The sequence below is a fragment of the Loxodonta africana genome, unplaced genomic scaffold, assembly GCF_030014295.1.
Source record: "Loxodonta africana isolate mLoxAfr1 unplaced genomic scaffold, mLoxAfr1.hap2 scaffold_109, whole genome shotgun sequence".
Classification (NCBI taxonomy): domain Eukaryota; kingdom Metazoa; phylum Chordata; class Mammalia; order Proboscidea; family Elephantidae; genus Loxodonta; species Loxodonta africana.
Window position 1 is genome coordinate 642545 of NW_026974874.1, and position 27601 is coordinate 670145.

The 27601-nt window shown below is 42.1% G+C and overlaps 1 long non-coding RNA gene across 2 annotated transcripts in view; it reads left to right on the forward strand.

Moving 5' to 3' along the window:
* The first annotated feature begins 15520 nt into the window (after positions 1 to 15520).
* The window catches only part of LOC135229173 (uncharacterized), a 53872-nt gene continuing 41791 nt past the window's right edge, over positions 15521 to 27601 (forward strand). For both annotated transcript variants that reach the window (XR_010319936.1, XR_010319935.1), the window contains exons 1-2: positions 15521 to 15625; positions 16864 to 17068. This is a non-coding gene — a long non-coding RNA (uncharacterized LOC135229173). The remainder of the gene's footprint in view (positions 15626 to 16863; positions 17069 to 27601) is intronic.

Consider the following 27601-nt stretch of genomic DNA (forward strand, 5'->3'; position numbering starts at 1 on the left):
GGTATTCTGAAGGATCTCTATTCCTCCTCCCAGTTACTGATGATATCTGAATCTTTCATGACTTGGAGACTCTGACGTAGTCCTGAATTTCCTGGATTTGCTATCTAAAGACACTCTCCTGCAGGAGACCTCAGATCGGCACCCTCTCCAAAGAGCAGTTGACATCTGAGCGAGCACCAAGACTTCCATAGCCCTTGTGTGACATCATTGTTGACACTGCTCGGTTCTATGGGCCCAGTTTGAAGCGAAGCTGGGCAGCAAGGAAAATATGGCAACTGTTGAAGTAGGGGCTTGGGGGCTGGGAGGAGGGAGATTATATATTAAAAATAAATTAAAACTTCTCTCTGCACTCAAAGAGGTTACCATCCCTTGGGAGGGAGAGAGAGCATACAGGGAATGAAAATAGTGTGATAGGCAGTTGCTTCCACCAAATCCTCTCATTTAACTCAATTTGAATCGTCTCTCCAGCCCTGGTCATACAACATCCACTCTGCACCCTTTTCAGGTCTCCTTAGCCTCTGAGGCTTCACACAGGCTCTTCACTCTGACTAGGAGATGTTGTCCCCCTTCCCATCTCCTGGCCTACTCTCCCTGGTGAAGTATGTGGTGAAGAGAACTGACCCTGTTGGAACAGGTTAGGCTTATGGCCTCACCAAAAAGCCCTAAGACTCAGGACTTTTATGCAGCCAGAATAGGAGGTTTAGGAGTTGACTTGGGAAAGCCCATGACCTCTGCTTCTTCCAGACTCTATTTTTGTTTTGGATGCCATTTAGAAAAAGATCCTGGAAATGGGGAGATCTATTATGGAAGAAATTAGGAAAGTTGGGGAGGTGATGAGAGAGGTGCTGACTTCTCGGTAGAAAATAGAAATTTTAACACGAAGATGCTAGGGGCTCGTTTTGTGTGACTCCCAACTGTATAGGAGGGAGGACTGGTTGGAAAACAGAACAAAAGACGATCTGTGCCTGTTGACAAATGCACCAGTGGCTTCACTCTGTCTCCTCAGAATGTTCTCATCAAGCCATCCCTCACCTTGTACTGAAGCCTCTAGAGAATTCTTGGGGTTTCCTGGATTCTGGGCCTTTGTCATCCCTTAACTATCCAACCATATTCCCAACTTGGTTCAGGCATCACTTCCTAGTTGAGATCTTCCCTGACCCTTTTCCTGGTAAATTTGTCCACTTCTTGCTCTGTACACCTTTGTATTCAAGATACCCTTTACCACCACATAAAACACAATTACATTTACTTGCCACAGATGATTTTAGGAAGGTCGACACATTCTCCCTCTCTCTGTGTCCATGCCTTCTGTGAGACTCTGGAGCGCCTTTCCTCAGCAGCAGGAGTCGTTCTGCACCCTCAGTTGAGGCTGACCTTAGGGTTGCTTTGGCCATTAGGATAGTAGTGAACCGGATACAAGGTGAGAGTTGAAAGGACTTTGCATTCAGACTTGCCCTTTTGTTGCTCTTAAAGCCTGAGAACCCATGGGAACGGACCCAGACCAGCCTGCTGGATGATGGGAGACCATTGGAGAGAGGATCCAGCAGTTTCACTGAGTTGATTTTAGATGAAATGGCTCCTAGCTGACCTGGAAGCGAATTGTAGACACATGAGGAAGGCCTGCTGCGAGTCACTGTGCTTGGCCCAGATAGGAAGATCCCCAAATTGACAACCAGAATAACTCTGAGCTTAGTAAGTGGTTGTTCTTTTAAGTGCTACATTTTGGGGTCATTTGTTACACAGCAATACACAACTGATACAACGGTTAACTTGGCTCTTTCTCTGATCAGGCAATGAGGGACCTTCTCTGAGTTATCTTATCATCAAGAGTACATGGCATAGGGTCTGACATGTAGTCAGTATACAGTAGATCTTTGTTGACTTAATGGATAAATGAATAATATGAATCATAAGTGTGAATCTGCATAAAATCCTGTGTGAAAAAAAGCATGATATTTCTTTAAATAAACTGAATTCCAGCTCAGAGCAGCCTGCTTACAAAATTGGGGGGCGGGGGGGGGGACGGGGTGGTGGATTTTCACCGTACTTATTTTTAGGTTTCCTCCTCATCCAGATATGCAATAATTCCTGGGGTCTAATGAAGGACCAAGGTTTGGAGACAGGCTTCAAAACACCCATTGCCCCAGCCTACGTGGGTGATTTCTCTAGAAGTATTGGCTCTGCTCCTTCCATTCCTAGCTGGAGCAGGAGAACCTTGGCAGGGCTGCGAACACCATGATGGGGTTTGTGTACCTATGTGCCTGCATTATCCTTTGAGGTGCTGCCGTCTACCCCAGGGCACTGTCAAGAAGCAGGGCCAACCCCTTTTCTATTTCTAGGACTCTGCTATCCGACTCTCACTCCTCCCCTGGGTTTCAGTTCACGCAGTGTGATTACTCCAGTGAGCTGAGACTTTTACAACAGGCTCTTCAGGGTCTCAAAGCTTCAGAGGTTCAACCCTGTGAGTCCAACTACCTCCTTGAAATAAGATAGAGAAGGAAGAAAAATATAGGAAAATTTTATTTTGAATTTAATGTTTCAATAAATTTTCTTGTCATGTGTTTTGAAAGCGTCCTGCCTAAAAATTCCCCCTGTTCTCTTACAATTTGCAAGACAGTGAAAAGGGAATGTTTGATTGTGTCATAATCTGCAGAGAATGTAAAGCACACATTAGGTCCATTCCTCCTGATGCTCACACTAGAGCACCCCACCCACTTGGAAATTTCTGCAAGTATTTCGGAGTCCCTCACACATCCACAATGAACAGCTTTCAAATTCTCCTAAGCAGGAATTATTACTGTCACAGCCTGTGACCCAATAAGCAAGGTTATGCATGGGTCCAGTTGTGCCTTCCCACTAATCTACAGTGCACCATTTCACCTGTCAACCACCACATCAAAGACGTGGTGAAACCCATGTGAAATTGCCGTACATTGTTGCTGTTGTGTTGTTCTTGTTAGGTGGATCTAATCAGTTCCAGCTCATACTGACCTTATGGACCACAGATGGAAACACTGCCCAGTCCTGCACCATCCTCACAGTTGTCACCATGTTGGAGACCACTGTTGCAGTCACTGTGTTAATCCATCTCATTGAGGAACTTCCTCTTTTTTGCTGAGCTTCTACTTTATCAAGCACGATGTCTTTGTCCAGGGACTGGTTCCTCCTGATAACATGTCCAAAGTACGTGAGACAGAGCCTCATCATCCTCGCTTCTAAGGAGCACTGTGGTCATACTTCTTCCAAAACAGATTTGTTTCTACTTCTGGTAGCCCATGGTATATTCAATATTTTTTTGCCAACACCATAATTCGAAGGTGTCAGTACTTCTTCAGCCTTCCTTATTTATTGTCCCAGCTTTTGCATGCATGTAAAAAAAAAAAATGCATATAAGGCGATGGAAAATACCATGGCTTGGGTCAGGCCCACCTTAGACCTCAGAGTGTCATCTTTGCTTTTGAACACTTTAAAGAACTCTTTTGCAGCCAATCTGCCCAATACAATAAGACATTTGATTTTTTTGACAGCTGCTTTCCTGGATGTTGATTGTGGATCCAAGCAAAATGAAATCCTCTACAACTTCAGTCTTTTCTCTGTTTATCATGTTGCTGCTTATTGGTTCAGTTTTGATGATTTTTGTTTTCTTTATTTTCACCATACTTATTCAATCTGTACGTTGACCAAGTAACCTGAGAAGCCAGACTGTATAGAAGAATTTGGCATCAGGATTAGAGGAAGACTCATTAACAATCTGTGATATGCAGATGACAAGACCATGCTTACTGAAAGTGAAGAGGACTTGAAGCACTTAGTGATAAAGATCAAAAACCACAGCCTTCATTATAGACTACACCTCAACATAAAGAAAACAGAAATCCTCACAACCAGATCAGTAAGAAACGTCATGATAAAAGGAGAAAATATTGAACTTGTCAAGGATTTCATTTTACTTGGAGAGACAATCAAAGCAGCATTCAAGAAATCAAATGACGTGTTACTTTAGGCAAATCTGCTGCAAAAGACTTCCTTAAAGTGTTAAAAAGCAAAGATGTCACTTTAAGGACTACGGAGTGCCTGATCCAAGCCATGGTGTTTTCAACTGCCTTATACGTGTGTGAAAGCTAGACAAGGAGTAAGGAAGACCAGAGAAGAGTTGGTGCCTTTGAATAATGGTTTTAGTGAAGAATATTTAATGTACCGTTGACTGCCAAAAGGAGAAAAAAATCTGTCTTGGAAGAAGTAGAGCAAGAATGTCCTACTGAGCAGTTACATCTCTCTTAGAGGGTTGCTGTAAGTTGGAATCAACTCAATAACAATGGGTTTCATTTGGTTTAAGTGGCATTCAAGGCAAAAATGTTTTATATAAATATCACCAAATACATTTCCTAAATATAAATTGATAATTTAAATTTTGTTGCATTTTTGATTTTATAAGAAAATAAAATTTATAACTCTTCAGGGTTATACTTTATCTATATTAATGGGGTGCCAATTATACTTTCTGAGCATTCTTTTTAGTTTATATGATTTTTCAGTTGAATCTAATAGTGTTTCAGGATGATTATATCATACGTAAATACCATTCGTTTTTGCTAGCTTTTCAAAGGTAAGATTTTTTGGTTCCAGTGTTGATATCCAGATCTACGATTTCCAAGAAAAATGTTGAGTATTGGATCCTTAATGTTTGATTCTAACATTGATGGAAAACATTAACAGTGTTTTATTTTCCATTTAAAATATGTATGCATTTTATCATATTACAGATTTTTTTCTGCCTCTTCTAGACTATTAAAAAAAATTAGTATGTTTGTATTTAGTGTTCTATGGGAATTTGTATTATTTTTTACCAAAAATGTTTCTCCTCCACTGATGTGATGTCGGGGTTTTTCTCTAATTTGGAGTATTCATTGACTTCTCTCTTTCTCTAACATCTTATATACAACACTTTCTGTTGGTTGTATCTTCAGAATAGATTCCATATCTGCCCACTTCTAAATTACTCCCTTGCCAACACCCTGGGCCTGGCTGCCATTACAGCTTGCTCAGACACTGAAAGGGCCTCCTAACTGCTCTCCCAACTTTCAATTTTTCCCTCTAGAGTCTAATCAGACAACAACCAGGGAGAAGTTCTTAAAACATTACTCAGGTGACATGTCTCTCTGATCAAATCTTTTCAAAGATTTTAAATAAATCCAAGTCCTTTAGGCTGCCATGATAATCTTTTGGACATATCTCTCACCTCACTACAGAGCACCCCTCTCTCCCTTGATTTCTGCTGTGCATCCTCCTTATTTTGTTTCATTGCCTCCAGGCCTTTGGACTGGGGTTGGTTCTCTCTCCTAGTATTTTTTTTTTTTTTTTTTTTTTTTGCATATTTTCCTGTTGGTTGTCTCTCCCCTTTCATTCAGATCTCTGCTCAGATATCACTCTTAAGAAAGGACTTTGCTGACCAACTAATTTAACCTATAAATTAACATTCTACTTCAATGCCTTGCTCATTTTGTAAGCATTAGCATTACTTTGAGTTTTACTGTATCTCTATTTGTATATGCATTTTTTGTGTATTTCTACATTGGAATGTAAGTTTCTGCTGGGCAGAGAATTTGTCTGATGGTTTACTTCCATTTCTATGGGACCTGAAACAGCAGTTGACAAACAATATGCACTTACTTAATATTTTTTAATGAATGGATGATTGTACTGGTCCTATTGTAGGACCATCTTAGGAATTTTGTAATTACAAATATATGTTTAAAATACAGTATCTTTTTATCTACTGATAGCACACATTTTCTGGGATTTTATTTATGGTATTAAATAATATGCATAAGTGAGACTTGTCCAACTTTATATTTTTGTTCTCTTTGTTATCAAATGTTTCAGTGATAATGCCATAAATATTCATGATATATTGATAACAATTAAGTAGCAACTACAATATACCAAGCAGTGTTCTACACATTTTGTTTATAATAAGTCACTTGACTTTCACAGGGAGTCCCTAGTTGCACGAATTATTAAGCTCTTTGCTGTTAACCAAAAATATTTGTGGTTTCAATCTGCCCAGAGGCACCTCAGAAGAAAGACCTAGTGATCTACCTCCAAAAGGTCACAGCAATTGAAAGCCCTACAGAGTACAGTTCTGCTCTGACACACATGGGCTTGCCATGAGATGAAATCAGTTGGATGGCAACTAGTTAATCCTCACAACGTCAAGACCTATTACTTCTATTGAATCTGTTACTGTTATTACTGCCATTGTACAGATGACAAAGTTGAGGCTCAGAGAGGTTAAGTAACTTGTCCTTGGTCATGCAACTAGAATTTGTATGATTATTATTAATCACATGGTTTTGTTCTATTTTATATTCTCCATTGTCTAAACAGAAGCATCGCAAAAGGGGGGCAGAGGAGGGCACGTGCGCCAGGGTCCAAGTCCAAGGGTGCAGCAGACAAGGTACAGAATGCTTTTAGGCGCCACAAATATGAAAGCCAGACAAGAGGGGGGACATTTCTGCTGACTCATCAACATCTATTCGTCTTGAAATTTGGGATAGGGAAAGGCTGAACTTAGAGATTGCCCCTGGAAATGCCTTACCCTCACTATGCCCTGTGTCTGAAATATATTACAAAGTATAAGAATTGCAAGTTTCTTGATATTTTGATAAAAGTAACATAAAAATTATACGACAGTGATTTGCTTTGGATTTTACTAGTTCAGTAGCTTTCTAGTTTAGGTATTTTCTATTCAGTATTTTTTTTGTATTTTATTGATTATATTTTGCTAATGTATATCTGTGAACAGACTTACACGCGTGTATATGAACGCACACATGCATGCACACACTCCTACACTCATGAACACACATATCCACTCAAGGATTTCATGGATAAAATTAAAATATTGACATGAAGGTAGATCTCAATAATTCTCGAGATATAGAAAGTTAATGGTTAAGAAGACTAAATTCCACCAATACTGTTTATATATTCTATGCAAATCTAATAAAAATCACAACAAAATTTGTAAAGAAAATGACAAACTAATTCTAAAACTTATGTAGGTATGTAAAGGCCCAATAGTAGCTAGAGTAGTACTAAAAAATAAGTAACAGCCCCTACCAGATACCTGACATTTTGTAATAAATGAACAGTGCTGTGTCCTTACTTAAATAAACAGACTTCTCATTTGACTAAATCTAGTTTATGTCATTGTTTAATTTCTATCTCTATGCTTACAACTACCAAATTCATATCTCCAAATAGAATCTCTTCCCTGAAATCCATGGTTGAATATCAACTTCCAAGTTAATATCTCCATTAGGATATATATTAAGTATTCAAAATTGACTTATTTGAAGTTTAAAGGTTGATTAGGCTCTCCAAGATATTTTCCTGCTCAATCTTCATCCTATCAATAAATGATGCCTTTATTCAACCAAAGCTTTAGTAGCATCCCTGACTCCACTGTTCTCTCAAAGAATGCATTATTCAGCATTTCCTCATTGTCTTCAGGATTTTGCTACTTTTGCTATTTTCCATAGTTGATGGTTCAAGTCATCATACTTACTCACCTGTACTTTTGTAATATCTATCTAAATGGTCTTACTGTGCCCATCTTTGTACCATAAAGCACATGGAATAATCCATTTAAAGTATGTTAGATTTTATTAAGGTTCTATTCAATTTTACAAAAACCTGAGTTGAATGGAAAGCTTTTAAAATTAAACTCAAGGCCCAACTCCACCTGGCCTCCATTATTGTATGCTCCTCAATTCCTATTACATCACTGGGCTCTTTCATTGTATTACAGCTATATTTTGCTGAGGTTTCTTCTATTTTAGGGCTTTAGCCAGTTCATTTACTTTGAGCAGTCTGCTTCTAGAAATGATAGAGAGACTTCATCCCTGAACCAGTTACTATCTTGTCTTTTTACCCTACTTTTTAAATTTTTCTTCAGATAGCAAGGCACCATCTTACTATATATATGTAATTATGTGTATCTATTTCTGTCTATCTACTACTAGAAAAAGAATCGATGCATGCAAACTCCAGCATTGATGAAGAATGTTGAATATACCATAGACTCCCAATAGAATGAATGTTTACTCATTCAGTCTTAGAAGAAATACAACCAAAATGTACCTTAGAAATTAGGATGGTGTCTTAGTCATCTAATGCTGCTATATCAGAAATACCACAGGAGGATGGCTTTAACAAAGAAAAATTTATTCTCTCACTGTCTAGTAGGCTACAAGTCCAAATTCAGTCGTCAGCTCCAGGGGAAGGCTTTCTCTGTCTGCTCTGGAGGAATGCCCTTGTCATCAATCTTCCCTTGGTCTGGGAGCATCTCAGTGCAGGAATCTCAGACCCAAAGGACATGCTCTGCTTCAGCACTCCTTTCTCGGTGGTATGAGGCCCCCATGTCTCTCTTCTCACTTTGCTCTTTTGTATCTCAAAAGAGATTCACTTAAGACACTACCTGATCTTATACATTTCATCAACATAACTTCTGCTAATCCATCTTATTACATCATAGTGATAGGGTGTACAACACTTAGCGAAACCACATCAGATCGTAAAATGATAGGCAATCATAGAATCACACAAGGTAATCATGACCTAGGCAAGTTGACAGATATTTTGGGGGGGGGACACAATTCAATCCATGACAGATGGTGAGACTTCAAATTGCTTACTTTGAACATGTCATCAGGAAAAACCAATTGCTAGAAAAAGGTACCATGTTTGGTAAAGTAGAGAGCCAACCAAAATGGGGGAAACCCTCAGTGAGACGGATTAACCCAATAGCTGCAACAATGGACCCAAAATACCAAAGATCATGAAGATGTTACAGGACATGGCAATCTTTCATTTTATGATGCATAAAGTCACCATAACTCGGAACCAACTTGATGGCAGCTAACAACAACTAGAATGCATATACTTTGACATCCTGCTTTGGTATCTGAAAAAAATATTTGTGTCCAGAAAGTATTTCTTGGATGAGTGAATGCAACTTGTGTAGATTAGATTATTAAAAAAAAAAATTATTATTATTAGTCACCAAATATTGACATTATTCCTGTGCTTGCCCCCACACACATAGACCTACACTGTCTCCATGGGAGGAGTATATTTCCTGACCCACTGACACTAGTCTTGGCCATGTTACTTGGTTAACGGAATGTGGATATGAGTGTGAGTGTGGTGTTTCCCAGCCTAGTCTGTAAGAGACTTCTCCTCTGAAAGCTTGAAGTTCTACCATGAGATGAACATGCCTCAAGTGTCTGCTGCCCCTTCAACTTGTCCAAGGAAATTAAGAGATGCATGGAAACAACCTGAACTCAAAACCTAGCTGATCTGTAGAGTTGCATGAAATACTTTTTATTATGTGTCACTAAGATTTTGTGGTTGTCTTTTATGCATCATTATTGTAGTAAAATTCTGACTAATATCCCAACCCAGTGCCTTCGAGTCGATTCCATGACTAATATAGGAACATGATATGGAAGCCAAATACAGACCTAATGGTATATGAAATATATGATTAATTCACTATACCTAGAAACAAGGGAGAGGGTTATCCTTGGTGCATCCTGAGTAGCGGGGTATTTCTCATCTCTTTCACGTCAGGATTTGCCATATGACTTGCTGGGCAAATGGAATATGAGTGAAGTGAAAGATTCCACATTCAAACAGAAGAATTAAGTGCCATTTACCTGGTTCCAGGCATATTCCTATGCATTTGCCATGATAGTGGCTAACATAAGAGCTGCTAACCACAAATGAAATTAGAAAAGATGATAATACAGAGCAGATTTGCACTTGACTCACACCCAAGGGGTATTATAAATGAGAAATATCCCCACATTTTAAGTCAATGAAACTTGTGGATTGTCAATCAACTAGGATAGAGTTCAAGCCCAGTTCTAAGGATATAACCTAACCATTTCACCAATAACAGTAATCCCATTTGTCGTGATTATTTCTGGAGCATGAATTAAACCAGATGTTGTCTAATTAGGTCAATTGTTTATTTATTCTAGAAGGGGTTCATGCACCTGTAATTATTATACAAGTTTGAACTCAGGTTTTTTTTTTAACCCAGTTCACACAAATTTTAACTGATTTAGTGATAATGCAAAAAAAGTGCTTTTGCTGATGATAATGGTGATGATATACACCCGTCCCAATCCATATGTATTTTATATAATTAATACTGACAGAAGCTTGGGTGAAACTTTGACTTGCTCTACAAACATGACTAGAAACCAGTGAGATATCACAGGTGTCTCCTATGAACAATAGGCATATTGGTTTTTACAGACCCTAAACCAAAGATGTCTCTATAATAGCTGACTTGAATATCATATTTTTAATACCATTAGGTGACCATTAATATATATATATTTATTAACTTTTATTGAGCTTCAAGTGAACGTTTACAAATCAAGTCAGTCTGTCACATATAAGTTTACATACATCTTACTCCGTACTCCCACTTGCTCTCCCCCTAATGAGTCAGTCCTTCCAGTCTCTCCTTTCGTGACAATTTTGCCAGCTTCCCACTCTCTCTATCCTCCCATCTCCCCTCCAGACATGAGATGCCAACACAATCTCAAGTGTCCACCTGATATAATTAGCTCACTCTTCATCAGCATCTCTCTCCCCCCCACTGTCCAGTTCCTTTCATGTCTGATGAGTTGTCTTCAGGGATGGTTCCTGTCCTGTGCCAACAGAAGGTCTGGGGACCATGGCCGCCAGGATTCCTCTAGTCTCAGTCACACCATTAAGTATGGTCTTTTTATGCGAATTTGGGGTCTGCATCCCACTGATCTGCTCCCTCAGGGGTTCTCTGTTGTGCTCCCTGTCAGGGCAGTCATCTATTGTGGCCGGGCACCAACTAATTCTTCTGGTCTCAGGATGATGTAGGTCTCTAGTTCATGTGGCCCTTTCTGTCTCTTGGGCTCTTAGTTGTCGTGTGACCTTGGTGTTCTTCATTCTCCTTTGCTCCAGGTGGGTTGAGAGCAATTGATGCACCTTAGATGGCCGCTTGTTAGCATTTAAGTCCCCAGACACCACATTTCAAAGTGGGATGCAGAATTTTTTCATAATAGAATTATTTTGCCTATTGACTTAGAAGTCCCCTTAAACCATGGTCCCCAAGCCCCCGCCCTTGCCCCGCTGACCTTTGAAGCAGTCATTTTATCCCAGAAACTTCTTTGCTTTTGGTCCAGTCCAATTGAGCTGACCTTGCATGTATTGAGTGTTGTCATTCCCTTCACCTAAAGCAGTTCTTACCTACTAATTAATCAGTAAAAAAAACCCTCTCCCTCCCTCCCTCCCCCCCTCCCCGTGAAATATTTCATAGTTTGGAGGAATCTGGAGGGCATTATGCTGAGTGAAATTAGTCAGTTGCAAAAGGACAAATATTGTATGAGACCACTATTATAAGAACTCAAGAAATAGTTTAAACAGAGAAGAAAATATTCTTTGATGGTTATGAGGTTGGGGAGAAAGGGAGGGAGAAGGATATTCGCAAATTAGATAGTAGACAAGAACTATTTTAGGTGAAGGGAAAGACAACATACAATAAAGGAGAGGTCAGCATAACTGGACTAAATCAAAAGCAGTTTCCTGAATAAACCAAATGCTCCAAAGGCCAGAGTAGCAGGGGCAGCAGTTGGGGGACCATGTTTTCAGAGGACATCTAGGTCAATTGACATAATAAAATCTATTAAGAAAACATTCTGCATCCCACTTTGGTGAGTGGCGTCTGCAGTCTTAAAAACACTATCAAGCGGCCATCTAAGATGCATCAATTGGTCTCAACCCACCTGGAGCAAAGGAGAATGAAGAACACCAAAGATACAAGGTAATTATGAGTCCAAAAGACAGAAATGGCCACGTAAATCCAAGACTACATCAGCCTGAGACTGGAAGAACTAGATGGTGCCCATCTACAACCGAAGACTGCCCCGACAGGGAACGAAACAGAGTATCCCTGACGGAGCACGAGAGCAGTGAGATGCAGACCTCAAAGTCCCGTAAAAAAATTAGACTTAATGATCTGACTGAGACTAGAGGAACCCTGGAGGTCATGGTCTCCAGACCTTCTGTTGGCCCAAGACTGGAACTATTCCCAAAGCCAACTCTTCAGACAGGGATTGGACTGGATTATAGGATAGAAAAAATAGTGGTGAGGAGTGACCTTCTGGTCTCAAGTGGACACATGAGACTATGTGGGCAGCTCCCGTTTGGAGGGGAGATGAGAAGGCAGAGGGGGACAGAAAGTGGCTGACTGGACACGGGGAATACAGGGTTGAGAGGAGTGTGCTTTCTCATTGGTGGGAGAGGAACTAGGAGTACATAGCAAGCTGTATACTAATTTTTGTATGAGAGACTGACTTGATTTGTAAAGTTTCACTTAAAGCACACACACAAAAGATGGAAAGAATACACAGAGTCACAGTACCAAAAGAAATGGTCAATTTTCAGTCGTTTCATGAGGTGGCATATGATCAAGAACTGGTAGTAGTGAAGCAAGAAGTCCAAGCTACACTGAAGGCACTGGCAAAAAACAAGGCTCCAGGAGCTGACAGAATACCCACTGAGTTGGTTCAACAAACAGATGCAGCACTGTAGATGCTCACTCCACTATGCAAAGAAATTTGGAAGCTAGCTACCTGGCCAACAGACTGCAGGAGACGCACGTTTGCGTCCATTCCAAAGAAAAGCGATCCAACAGAATGTGGAAGTTATCAAATGTAAATCATAGTATTAGTAAATATGGTAAACAAACAAACAAAGAAACTCTATTTTTCTACAGTGAATATGACATTCTATCCCCAGGAGATCCAGTGAGTTTATGATGTTGTTGTTAGGTGCTGTTGGGTCAGTTCCAACTCATAGCGGCCCTGTGTACAACAGAACGAAACAGTGCCCAGCCCTCGGCCTTTCTCACTGCGATGTTTGAGCCCACTGTTGCAGCCACCGTCTCAATCTGTCTCATTGAGGATCTTTGTCTTTTTCACTGACCGTCTACTTTACCAAGCACGATGTCTTTTTCCAGGGACCGATTCCTCCTGATAATATGTCCAGAGGACGTGAGACCAAGTCTTGCCACCCACCTTTCTAAGGAGCATTCTGGCTGTACTTCTTCCAAGACAGGTGTGTTCATTCTTCTAGCAGTCCATGGTATATTCATTATTCTTCACCAACAACATAATTCAAGTTTCAATTCTTTTGTCTTCCTTATTCATTGTCCAGCTTTAGCTGCATATGAGGCGATTGAAAATATCATGGCTTGGTTCAGGCACACCTTAGTCCTCAAAGTGACATCTTCAATTTTTAACACTTTAAAGAGGTCTTTTGTAGCAGATTTGTCCAATAACATATGTCGTTTGATTTCTTGACGGCTGCTTCCATGGGTGTTGACTGTGGATCCAAGTAAAATGAAATCCTTGACAACTTCAGTATTTTCTCTGTTTATTGTTCCAGTTGTGAGGATTTTTGTTTTCTTTATGTTGAAGTGTAATCCATACTGAAGGCTGAAGTCTTTGATCCTCATCAGCAAGCGCTTCAAGTCTTCTTCATTTTCAGTAAGCAAGGTTGTGTCATCTGCATGTCTAGGCTGTTAATGAGTCTTCCTCTAATCCTGAGGCCCCTTCTTCTTCATATAATCCAGCTTCTTGGACTGTATGGATTATACGTTTTTTTAAAGACACTGAGTTTTTGGTAATTTACTATGGCAGCCCTAGAAAATGAATACAGAGCCCTTCACCAAGAACAAGTCAAGTTAGCACCAAAAATGCTCCTGTAAGGGTAGCCACGTAACATGAGACATGGCAGTTTTAAAAAGTATGAAGTAAAACTCTCAGCTTTGACAGACAAAGGGCTCCTCTAAGACTAAGTTCATTGCTGTTGAGTCGATTATATCTCATAGCGACCCTAAAGGACAGAGTAGAATTGACCCATAGGGCTTCCAAGGAGTGGCTGGTAGATTCGAACTGCTTGAATAAGTATTGTGAAAAAATACAACCCTGACACACAACTTTTCTGAGCTTAGTATTAAAACAAAACAAAACAAAACAAAGTCGCTATCGAGTGGATTCTGACTCATAGGGACCCTATAGGACAGAGTAGAGCTTCCCCACAGGGTTTCCAAGGAGCGACTGGTAGATTCAAACTGCAGACCTTTTGGTAGCACCCAAATGCATAATCATCGCACCACCAGTGGCTTTCAAATCAGCTATAGGCTGATGATCTCCAAATTCTTAGAACCCAGAAAACTACTCTACCTCAGAGTGGTATCCACAGCTGGGAACTGTTCTCCACACTTGGATGACCTCAGACATCCAAATCTAGCATGTCCAGAAAAAATCTTTTGGTCATTTTCTCAAGTTTGTTCCTCCATGGTTTTCCACATGGTAGAGAATAGCTCTGGTGACCATGCGCTCATGGTAGCCTGAATTCTAGAAGTCACCTTTGATTCTCCATTCCCCTCATCCCATACGTCTGATCCACCAGCAATTCTTGGCAGCTCAAGCTCCAAAGTACACCTCAAGCCTGCCCACTGTTCCCACCTGCACTACCACCATCACTCCTCACCCTGACCACTGCAGAAGCATCCTGACTGGTCCTCTGTATTTGCTGTCTTCAAGTTATCCTGGGCTACAGTTAATTCCTGGGACACATTTTTTCTCAAGACCATTGAACAATAGAAGGAGAAGGGCATTTAGTTGTATGCTACCTCCTCTGCTTGAGCTGCATGCCCCTCAGAAATCACTTTTCACTGTTCACTCTATAATGTCTCTTTTCCAATTTCCTGTCTTTGGCCGCACTGCTTTGATAGCGTGCATGCATGCGTGCTTCAGGGGTCATGTAGACAGCTGCTTGGAGGAATTTTTCTTAGTACAATCATGGTTGTGTGCCATCAAGAGATTCTGACTCATATCAACCCTGTACGACAGCTTAGAACTGCCTCACAAGGTTTCCTAGGTTGCAGTCTTTATGGCGCAGCCCTGGTGGCACCGTGGTTAAGAGCTCGGCTGCTAACCAAAGGGTGGACAGTTCGAATCCACCAGTTGGTTCTTTGCAGAAAGACATGGCAGTCTGCTTCTGTAAAGACTTACAGTCTTAGAAACCCTATGGGGCAGTTCTGCTCTGCCCTATAGGGTCACTATGAGTCGGAATTGATTCAACAGCAACTGGTTTGGATTTTGTTTGGTTAGAATCTTTATGGGAGCCCATCTCCAGATCTTTTCAACCCTTGAGCTGGTGGGTTCCAACGGCCCACCTTTCAGTTAGCCAAGCACTTAACCGTTGCACCTCCAATACTTAACTCTGCACGCGAGAGGGCCCTCTCCTGACGTCTCCCGTCTCCTCACCCCGCACACCTTGGCGTTGTCCTTGCTTCTAGACCCCACCCTCCCCTCTGGAGGCCCAACCCCCCCACGCCCGCCCCACACCCGGGCCGCTGGGCGGGGCCGGCAGCCATGTTCCTCGCCCTCCAGCCAGTTACTCCCGGAAGCCCTGGGACGGGTGGTGAGGGGCCCGGGCGGATGGCGCGCCTTAGAGAGGATGCTGTTCGTGCTGCTTTCCGTGCCGTGTTTTCTGAAAGGTATGAAACTCCGGCAGCTGGGTGGAGGGACCAGCTCCCAGACTGAACAAGCCTGGCCCCTCGAAGGTGTGGAGGGAAGGCGCCAGGAGGGCGGTTCCCAGTCCCAGCATCCCGTGGGCTCCAGAGGTTGGAGAGTCCGGACGTTGGGTTAGCAGCTGGCATCGACCCTTCCAGGGTACCCCGTCCCGAGTGATCCCCAGGGGCGGATGCGGCTCGGGGGCGGGCGGACGCAGCCACTCTAGGGGCTCCGAGAGGGAGCCTCTGGCCCGGGAGACTCAGCTGGTCTGCAAATTTGCATCCCCATGGATTTGCGGGGGGCGGGGGTGGGGGTCCAGCCACGGGATCCAGCTGCGGAGTGCCCTCGGGCCTGGGGGCTTGAAGGGCTTGGGGAGAAAGGCTGTGTCCAGGGCTGCGCCCAGGTCCCTACTCTGCCCGGGGCGGGTTTGCGGGCCAAGCTGGGGGATGGGCGCCTGCCCCCCCGCCCCCCACCTGCTCCCTCTGCCAGAGGGGAAACCAAGGCCCAGAGTTCGCCCAGGGGTGGTGAGATTCCAGACTGAGGGCGGGGCACTCGCCCCCATTCGTCCTCCCACCCCCACCAGACTCCGTAGGGTGCCAGGGACAGGGGAGAGAGGGATCCCCCGCCCAAGGCCATGCTGCCCCTTATTGTTTTGGGCGCTGTGCCTGGGAGGCTGAGGCACCCCGCGCCCTCGCCCGCGCCCGGCTGGTCTACTCTCGGGGCTGGGGCGTCGGCGGGGCCCCGGCCCCACCGGGAAAGGAAGGGGTCCTGGGAATCTGTGGAGCAGCGTGGGGATCCTACTCCTTGTGGAAGCAGCAGCGATTCAGTGTCTGTTAACAGTGTGGATGCCGGGTCCCGCTCCCCCTCTGGGTGGCGGGGGTGGGGGTAGCAGGAAGGGGTCCTGAGCAACCAGGTCGTTTGTTAACTTAAACATTTGTGCGGCGCTGTGTACCAGTCGCTGTGGATGCGGTCTCTGGTGCTGAGGGGATTTGAGGGTTCCTCACACTGGCGGGATTTGGAGCCTCTACCCTGGTGGCAGTGGGTTCAGTGGGTTACCCTGGTGGCGTAGTGGTTAAGTGCTAAGGCTGCTAGCCAAAAGATTGGCCATTTGAATCCACCAGGCACTCCTTGGAAACTCTGTGGGGCAGTTCTACTCTGTCCTATAGGGTCGCTATGAGTCAGAATTGACTCGAAGGCAACGTGTGTTTTTTTTTTTTTTTAGGTTGGAGGAGATTAGGTGTCTCTCGGGCTGACATTTGAAGGTCTGGAGCTGGCCGTTTATGAGGGTTTATAAGGGTTTTAAGCGCTCCGGCCATGGGCGCCAACCCGATCTTCCAGCCCCTGCGGACGGACTGCCCCCCCCCCGCCCTGGGGGGATTGGCTGCTCTGGGACCCCGAGCCCAGAGGACAGTGAGAAGCTGACAAACGTGAGTGATGCCCTGCAGGCTCCAGTAGGAGGGGCAGCCCTGCTCACATAGTCTCAATACGGGCAGTCGGCTTCGTGCTTGGGGGGTGGTTTCCGGATGTTCACTCGTGTCCCCCCACCCCGTGCAGGGCGACAACTCTCCTCTGGACGGGGACCTAGTAGAGGCCTGCAGGGCATCAGGGTGTGGAGGGGCAGAGCTTGGGCGGGGAGGGTGCGGCCCTGCAGGTTCCTGTACATGACCACGGCAGGGGGGTGCGGGTCGTGAAGGCTGGGCCTGGTCGAGGACCCACTAGGTCTCACAGAAGGAGTGGGTTAGGATAATAACAGCATTAATGGGAGTATTGAGAGAGCGCCCTGGGGCGTTGGGTCCCTCGGGAAGAAAAGCTTCTGCTATCGCCACTGGAGCGGTACCCAGGTTGGTGCCGGCTTAGGTCCAGGAGGTTCCCATGCACGGAGGGCCTGGTGGGCAGAACAGAACCGGCGGTGCGCGCGCCCTCTCGCGGCCTTGCGCCAAATCGCTGAAGTTCAGTGTCAGGTGATTCTAAGCCATGGTTTTGGAACTGAATAGTGAAGCAGAGCAAAGAAATGATGCAGTGCCTTGATGGGCCCGGTGGAGACAACAAGAAGCAAAGCACAGCTCAAACTTCAAAATTCCACTGAGTGTTAGTACGATTTGGAGGGAGAAAATAGACGGAGAGTCGAGAGGCCCATAGATGCAGAAGGGTTGGAGGATTAGGGTTAGGGGTTAGGGTTTGGTGTTAGGGGTCCAGGTTTGGGGGTTAGAGGTTTGGGAGTCAGGTTTAGGGGTATAGGTTTTAGGTGGTTGGGGGTTGGGGTTAGGGCTGGGGTTACTAGGCTCGGGCACAAGTGGTTTAGGGTTAGGGTTAGAGTGAGGCTGAGGTTGATTCCCAGTCTTGTGTACCGTCTCTTCCTTCACCAGAGTTACCACATATCTGTCGTTTGGTTGGAAACCCTGATGGCGTAGTGGTTAAGAGCCACCGGTGCTAACCAAAGGCCTGCAGTTCAAATCCACCAGGTGCTCCTTGGAAACTCTATGGGGCAGTTCTAATCTGTCCTATAGGGTCTCTATGAGCTGGAATCAACTCGACGGCAGTGGGTTTGGTTTTTTTGGTTATTGTTTAGTTGACTTTTCTCTACCCACTCTTCGTCTCCCTGGTGAACATCAAAGATTGTTTCTGTGCGTAAATGTTTTCATGATAGTGGTCACTTACTGTATATGTCGTTTTGTGATTGACTTAGTATGATGCGCTCCAGATTCATCCATGGTGTGAGATGTTTCGGAGATTCATCATTGGTCTTTATTGTCGTGTAGTGTTCCACTGTGTGTATGTACCGTAGTTTGTTTATCCGTTCCTCTGTGGATGAGCACTTAGGTTGTTTCCATCTTTTTGCTACTGTGAATAATGTTGCAGTGAACACGGGTGTGCATATGTCTATTCCTGTGACTGCTCATGGAAACCCTGGTGGCTAGTGGTTAAGTGCTATGGCTGCTAACAAAAAGGGTTAGGGTTTGGGCTTAGGGATGTTAGGGTTAGGGTTGTTAGAGTTAAAGTCCTTAGGGTTTGGGGTTAGGGGTTGGGGTTTGGGGGTTAGAGTTTAGGGTTGGGTTTTTTGGTTAGGGTTTTTGGGTTGGGGTTAGGTGTTAGGTTTAGGGTTTGAGGTTAGAGTTTGGAGTTACAGGTTAGGTGTTAGGGGTTGCAGTTTGGGGTTTAGGGTTTTGGGGGTTTAGGGTTTTGTGGTTTAGTCATTAGGGTTTCGGTTAGGTTTTAGGGATTTAGGTTTAGGCTTGGGGTTGGGTTTGTTTGGGATTTGTGGTTTGGGGTTAGAGGGTTGGGGTTAGAGGGTGGGTGTTAGAGGGTTGGGGTTTAGAGTTTGGGGGTTAGAGATTGAGGGAGTCAGGGTGAGGGGTTAGAGGGTGAGGGGGTTAGAGGTTGAGAAGATTATAGAGTGAGGGAGTGAGAAGGTGAGGGTGTGAGGGGGTGAAGGTTAGGGTTTAGGGTTAGAGGGTTTAGGCTTAGGGTTCAGAGGCTTAGGGTTGGGGGTTAGGGTTTTTGGGTTCAGAGGTTGGGGTTGGTGTTGTGGTTAGGGTTAGAGGGTTAGGGTTAGAGGGTTAGGGGTATAGTTTAGAGGTTTAGGGTTATTGGTTAGGGCTAGTGTTTAGGGGTTCAGGTTTAGGGGTTTGGGATGGGTTTGGGGTAAGGTTTTAGAGTTTAGGGTTAGAGGGTTAGGTTTAGGGCTTAGGGCTTAGAGTTTAGGGTTTTAGGACTTAGGGCTTAGAGCCTAGGGTTTAGGCCTTAGGGTTTAGGGTTTAAGGCTTAGAGTGAGGGTTAGGGCTGGGAGCTGGGGTTAGGGTGTAGGTTTTAGGGTTTAGAGTTAGGGTATTAGGGTTAGAGGGTTAGATGACTTAGGCTTTAAGTTAGGGTTTAGGGGTTAGTGGTTGGGGTTAAGGGTGTTAGTGTTTAGGGTTTTGGCATTTAGGATGTTAGGGTTAAATGTGTTAGGGCTAAGGGTGTTAGGGTTTCGCGTGTTAGGGTTTCGCGTGTTATGGTTTAGGGTTTAGGGTTGTGTTTTAGGGTTAGGCTTAGGCTCATTCTTAGGTTTAGGGCTAGGGATTTGAGGTTTAGTGTTTGGGGTTGGGTTTGGGGGTTGGGGTTAGAGGGTTAGAGTTAGAGGGTTAGGGTTTTGGGTTAGGGTTTCATGTTAGCGTTAGAGGGTTAGGGTTGGAGGGTTAGGGCTAGAGTAGTTAGGGTTAGGGTTGTTAGGGTTAGGGTCGTTAGGGTTAGGGTGATTAGGGTTTAGGGTTAGGTGTTAGGGTTTAGGGCTTACGGTTAGGTTTTGGGTTTGGGCTTTGGGGCTTGAGGTTTGGGTTTAGGGTTTTGGGCTTAGAGTATAGGGTTTAGTGTGTATGGTTTTTGTGTGTAGTGTTTTGGGGTGTAGGTGTTTAGACTGTAGGGTTTAGGGTATATGGTTACGGTTTGGGTTAGGGTTAGAGTTCAGGGCCTTGGTGGTTAGGACCTAAAGGCTTAGGGTCTTAGGGGCTTTGGGGCTCAGGGCTTAGGGGCTAGAGTTAGAGGGCTAAGGCCAGAGGGCCCGAGGGCCAGGGTTATGGTTTGATTCCTGGCTGACAGTTTTTTTCCTTCAATATTTTATATAAGTCATCCCATTGCCTTCTTGCCTCCACGATTTCTGCTGAGTAGTCCAAGTTTATTATTATTTACTTTCCTTTGTTGGTGACTTCTTTTATCCCTAGCCTCTCTTAAAATTCTCTTTATATTTGATTTTGGCAAGTTTGATTATTATATGTCTTGGTCACTTTCTTTTGAGATCTACCGTATGTGGAATTCGATGAGCATCTTTCATGATATCAGGGAAGTTTTCTGCCAACAAATCTTCAACAGTTCCCTCTGTATTTTCTGTTAGCCCTCCCTGTTCTGGTACTCCAATCACTCATAGTTATTTCTCTTGATAAAGTCCCACATGATTCTTCAGATTTCTTCATTTTTTAAATTCTTTTATCTGGTTTCTCTTCAAATATATTGGTCCCAAGTGTTTTATCTTCAATCTCAGTAATTCTGCCTTCCCGTTCTTCAATTGTGCTCTTCTTACTTTCTGTTGAGTTTTCTATCTCTGTAATTTTATTGTTTATCTTCTGAATTTCTGATTGCAGTCTCTCTATGGTTTCTTGCAGCCTATTAAATTTTTAATTATGTTCTTGAGTAACCTTTTTAATTTCTTCGGCTGCTTTATCTGTGCGTTTCATGGCTTGTTCTGCATTTTGCCTCATTTCCTTCCTGATGTCTTTAAGAGTTCTGTATATTAATCTTTTGTATTCTGCATCTGGTAATTCCAGGATTGCACCTTCATCCAGAAGATTCCTTGAGTCTTTGTTCTGAGAGCTTGTTGAAGCAATCATGGGTCAGCTTTTTTTTTATTTTAATAATTTTTGTTGTGTTTTACGTGAAAGTTTACAAATCAAGCCAGTCTCTCACATGAAAACTTATACACAACTACTTACATATTCCCAATTACTTTCCCCCCAATGGGAGAGCCCACTCCCTCCTTCCACTCTTTCTTTTCGTGACCGTTTTGCCAGTTTCTAAGGCCCTCTACCCACCCATCTCCCTTCCAGGCAGGAGATACCAACATTGTCTCAAGTGTCCACCCAAACCAAGTAGCTCACACCTCACCAGCATCCCTCTCCAACCCATTGTCTAGTCCAATCCATGTCTGATGAACTGGCTTTGGGGATGGTTCCCGTAGTGGATAAATGGAAGGTGTGGGGGCCATGATCACTAGAGTCCTTCCAGTCTCAGTCAGACCATTAAGTCTGGTCTTTTTATGAGAATTTGGGGTCTGCATCCCACTGTTCTCCTGCTCCCTCAAGGGATCTCTGTTATGTTCCCTGTCAGGGCAGTCATTGGTTGTGGCCCGGCACTATCTAGTTCTTCTGGTCTCAGGATGATGTAGTCTCTAGTTCATGTAGTCCTTTCTGTCTCTTGGGCTCGTTATTATCTTATGTTCTTGGTGTTCTGCATTCTCCCTTGATCCAGGTGGGTTGAGAATCATTGATGCATCTGAGATGGCCGCTTGTTAGCATTTAAGACCCGAGACGCCACATTTCAAAGTGGGATGCAGAATGTTTTCTTAATAGATTTTATTATGCCAGTTGACTTAGATGTCGCCTGAAAACATGGTTCCCAAACATCTGCCCCTGCTTTGCTGACCTTTGAAGCGTTAGGAAACTGCTTTGGTTTAGTCCAGTTGTGCTGACCTCCACTGTGTTGAGTGTTGTCCTTCCATTCACCCATAATAGTTCTTGTCTATCTCTTTAGTAAATACCCCTCTCCTACCCCCCTCCCTCCCCCTCTCATAACAACAAAGGAATATGTTCTTCTCAGTTTAAACTATTTCTCAAGATCTTATAATAGTGGTCTTATACACTATTTGACCTTTTGCAACTAATTTCACTCAGCATAATGCCTTCCAGGTTTCTCCATGTTATGAAGTATTTCACAGATTCATCACTGTTCTTTATCAATGTGTAGTATTCCATTGTGTGAATATACTATAATTTATCCATTCATCCATTGATGGGCACCTTGGTTGGTTCCATCTTTTTGCTATTGTAAACAGTGCTGCAATAAACATAGATGTGCATATATCTATTTGTGTAAAGGCTCTTATTTCTCTAGGATATATTCCGAGGAGCGGGATTGCTGGGTTGTATGGTAGTTCTATTTCTAGCTTTTTAAGGAAGCACCAAATTGATTTCCAAAGTGGTTGTATACCATTTTACATTCCCACCAGCAGTGTATAAGTGTTCCAGTCTCTCCACAGCCTCTCCAACATTTATTATTTTGTGTGTTTTGGATTAATGCCAGTCTTGTTGGAGTGAGATGGAATCTCATTGTAGTTTTGATTTGCGTTTCTCTAATGTCTAATGATCGAGAGCATTTCCTCATATATCTGTTAGCCGCCTGAATGACTTCTTCAGTGAAGTGCCTGTTCATATCCTTTGCCCATTTTTTAATTGGGTTGTTTGTCTTTTTGTGGTTGAGTTTTAGCAGAGTCATGTAGATTTTATAGATCAGGCGCCAGGCGGAGATGTCTTATCTGAAAACTTTTTCCCAGTCTGTAGGTGGTCTTTTTACTCTTTTGGTGAAGTCTTTAGATGAGCATAGGTGTTTGATTTTTAGGAGCTCCCAGTTATCTGGTTTCTCTTCGTCATTTTTAGTAATGTTTTGTATTCTGTTTATGCCATGTATTAGGTCTACTAATGTCCCTATTTTTTCTTCCATGATCTTTATTGTTTTAGATTTTATGTTTAGGTCTTTGATCCATCTGGAGTTAGTTTTTGTGCATGGTGTGTGGTATGGGTCCTGTTTCATTTTTTGCAGATGGATATACAGTTACGCCAGCACCTTTTGTTAAAAAGACTGTCTTCTCCCCAATTAACTGACACTGGGCCTTTGTCAAATATCAGCTGCTCATATGTGGATGGATTTATATCTGGATTCTCAATTCTGTTCCATTGGTCTATGTGTCTGTTGTTGTACCAGTATCAGGCTGTTTTGACTACTGTGGCAGTATAATTGGTTCTAATATCAGGCAGAGTGAGTCCTCTCACTTTGTTCTTTTTTAGTAATGCTTTACTTATCCACGACTTTTTTCCCTTCCATATGAAGTTGGTGATTTGTTTGTCCATCTTTTTAAAAAATGTCATTGGAATTTGGATCGGAAGTGCATTGTATCTATAGATGGCTTTTAGTAGAATGGACAATTTTACAATGTTGTCTTCCTATCCATGAGCAAGGTATGTTTTTCCAATTACGTAGGTTTCTTTTGTTTTTTTGCAGTAGTACCTTGTAGTTTTCTTGGTATAGCGGTTTTGGTTTTTGGTGAGGTTTATTCCTAAGTATTTTATCTTCTTGGGGGCTGCTCTGAATGGTATTCATTTGATGATTTCCTCTTCAATGTTCTTTTTGTTGATATAGAGGAATCAACTGATTTTGTACGTTTATACTGTAACCTGAAACTCTGCTGAACCCTTCTATTAGTTTTAATAATTTTCTTGAGGATTCCTTAGGGTTTTCTGTGTATAAGATAATGTCGTTGGAAAATAGAGATAATTTTACTTTTTTCCTTACCAATCTGGATGCCCTTTATTTCTTTGTCTAGCCCAGTTGCTCTGGCTAGGACCTCTAGCACAATGTTGAATAAGAGCGGTGATAAAGGGGATTCTGGTCTGTTTCCCCTTCTCAAGGGAAATGCTTTCAGGCTCTCCATTTAGGATGATGCTGGGTATTGGCTTTGTACTAATACCCTTTATTATGTTGAGGAATTTTCCTTCTATTCCTATTTTGCTGAGAGTTTTTATCATGAGTGGGTGTTGGACTTTGTCAAATGCCTTTTCTGTATCAATTGATAAAATTATTTGGTTCTTGTCTTTTTTTATGTGGTGGATTACATTAATTGTTTTTCTAATATTGAACCAACCTTGCATACCTGGTATAAATCCCACTTGGTGATGGTGGATTATTTTTTTGATACGTTGTTGAATTCTATTGGCTAGAATTTTGTTGAGGATTTTTGCATCTATGTTCATGAGGGATATAGGTCTGTAATTTTCTTTCTTTGTGTTGTCTTTAGCTGGTTTTGGTATCAGGGTTATGCTGGCTTCAGAGAAGGAGTTAGGTAGTATTCCGTCCTTTTCCATGCTTTGAAATACCTTCGGTAGTAGTAGTAAGTCTTCCCTGAAAGTTTGGTAGAACTTTGCAGTGAAGCCGTCAGGTCCAGAGCTTTTTTTGGTTGGGAGTGTTTTGATTACCTTTTCAATCTCTTTTTTTGTTATCGGTCTATTTAGTTGTTCTACTTCAGTGTGTGTTAGTTTAGGTAGGCAGTGTGTTTCTAGGAATTCATCCATTTTTTCTAGGTTTTCAAATTTGTTAGAGTACAATTTTTTGTAGTAATTTGATATGATTGTTTTAATTTCAGTTGCATGTGTTGTGATATGGCCCATCCCATTTCTTATTCGGGTTATTGGTTTCTTTTCCTGTATTTCTTTAGTCAGTCTGGCCAGTGTTTTATCAATTTTGTTAATTTTTTTCAAAGAAGCAGTTTTTGGCCTTGTTAACTCTTTCATTTGTTTTTCTGTTCTCTAATTCATTTAATTTTGCTGTAGTTTTTATTTTTTGCTTTCTTCTGGTGCCTGACAGTTTCTTTTGTTGCTCTCTTTCTGTTTGTTCAAGTTGTAGGAACGGTTCTTTCATTTTGGCTCTTCTTTAATATGTGTGCCTTTATTGATATAAATTGACCTCTGAGCACTGCTTTCACCATGTCCCAAAGGTTTTCATAGGAAGTGTTTTCAGTCTCGTTGAATTCTGTGAATTTCTTTATTCCCTCCTTAAGGTCTTCCATAACCCAGTCTTTTTTGAGCAGGGTATTGTGCAGTTTCCAAGCATTTGATTTCTTTTCCCTGGTTTTTCTGTTATTGATTTTTACTTTTACGGTCTTTTGTTCAGAGAAGATGTTTTGTAATATTTCAGTGTTTTGCATTCTGCAAAGGCTTGTTTTATGACCTAATATGTGATCTATTCTAGAGAATGTTTCATGTGCACTAAAAAAAAAATTATACTTTGCAGCTGTTGGGTGGAGTGTTCTGTATAAGTCTATGAAGTGAAGTTGTTTAATTGTAACAATTAGATCTTCTGTGTCTCTATTGAGCTTCTGACTGCATTTCCTACCCTTCACCGAGAGTGTTGTGTTGAAGTCTCCTACCATAATTGTGGAGGTGTCTATCTCACTTTTTAATTCTGTTAACGTTTGTTTTATGAATGTTGTGGCTCTATCATTGGGTGCATAAATATTTAATATAGTTGTATCTTCCTGGTAAATTGTCCCTTTAATCATTACGTAGTGTCCTTCTTTATCCTTTGTGGTGGATTTAACTTTAAAGTCTGTTTTGTTGGAAATAAATATTGCCTCTCCTGCTCTTTTTTGATTGTTGTTTGCTTGATATATTTTTATCCGTCCTTTCAGTTTTAGTTTATTTGTGTCTCTAAGTCTAAGGTGTGTCTCTTTTATGCAGCATACAGACTGATAGTGTTTTTTTATCCAGTCTGCAACTTTCTGTCTCTTTATTGGTGAATTTAGTCCGTTTACATAAGTGTAATTATAGATAAGTATGAGTTTAGCGCTGTCATTTTGATGCCTGTTTTTGACAATTTCATTTTTCCATTTACTTTTTTGTGTTGAGTTTTCTTTGTAGAATGTGTGTTCCTCCCTTTCATAGTAGTTGAATTTATTTTGCTGAGTCGTTATGTTTATCTTGGTTTTTATTTTGAAGTATGGAATTGTTAGACCTCATTGTGGTTACCTTAATATTTACCCCAGTTTGACTAAGTAAAAACCTAACTTGTTTCACCCTATATCACCTTGGTTTCCTCTGCATATGTAAGATCTATGCCTCCTGTATTTAGTCCCTCTTTTTTGACTGTTGTAATCTTTTACATAATGACATCAATGATTTCCTGTTTTGAGTAATTTTTTTTTAATTAATCTTATTTTGTTTTTGTGATTTCCCTATCTGAGTTGATATTAGGATGTTTTGTTCTGTGACCTTGTGTTGGTATCTGATATTATTGATTTTCTGACCAAAGAATTTCCTTTAGTAATTCTTGCAGTTTTGGTTCGTTTTTTGCAAATTCTCTAAGCTTGTGTTTATCTGTAAATATCTTAATTTCACCTTCATGTTTTAGAGTTTTGCTGGATGTATGATTGTTGGCTGACAGTTTTTCCTCTTTGAGTGCTCTATATATGTCATCCCATTGCCTTCTTGGCTGCATGGTTTCTGCCGAGTAGTGCAAACTTATTGATTCTCCTTAGTAGGTAACTTTTCGTTTATCCTTGGGTGCTTTTAAAATTTTCTCTTTATCTTTGGTTTTGGTATGTCTTGGTGATTTTCTTTTGGGATCTATCTTGTATGAGGTTCGATGAGCATCTTGGGTAGATACCTTTTCATCTTTCACGATGCCAGGGAATGTTTCTGCCATCAGATCTTCCACTATTCTCTCTGTATTTTCTGTTATCCCTCCCTCTTCCGGAACTCCAATCACACGCAAATTATTCTTGAGAGAGTCCCCCATGATTCTTAGGGTTTCTTCATAGTTTTAAATTCTATTTGATTTTTCTTCAACTATATTTGTGTCAGTTGCCTTATCCTCCAGCTCCCCCACTCTGCATTCCAGTTCCTCGAGTCTGCTCCTCTGACTTCCTATTGAGTTGTCTGATTCTGTGACTTTATTGTTAATCTTTTGGATTTCTGAATGCTATCTCTCTATGGATTCTTACAGCTTATTAATTTTTTTACTATGTTCTTGAATAATCTTTTGGATTTCTTCAACTGCTTTATCCGTGTATGCCTTGGTTTTTTTGTAGATTGCCTTATTTCATTTGTGAGGTCATTCCTGATGTCTTGAAGCATTCTGTATACAATTTTTTTATATTCTACATTTGGCAATTCTAGGAATGTATCTACATCCGGGAATGATTTTGATTCTTTGATTTGGGGGTTTGTAGAATCAATCATGGTCTGCTTCTTCATGTGATTTGATGTCGACTGCTGTCTCTGAGCCATCTATAAGATTTTGTAATATTTTCTTTTATATTTGCTCACTGAGTCTTATCTTGTTGTTTTGTTTTGTTACAATACACCCAGATGGGCTACTAGATTGTGGTATCGTGATTGCTGTAGCTTTTGAATCACTTACATCCTATTACCAGCTTGCCTGAGCTGTTACCAGGTATATAAGTGTATGAGCCCATTCACTATTCTTGAGTAGAATCAGCTCAGGTGTCCTGATAGCTGGTCCCCTAGTGTGTGGTGTAGGCTCTCACCTATTATCTTAGAGGAGTAGTGGTGATGGTTGTATGTGCCAGTTTCTATTAGTGGTAGGGGGTCACATTTCGAGGAGGGCAGGATGCTGACAGCCTTCCTTCAAGTGTCAGTGAGGTA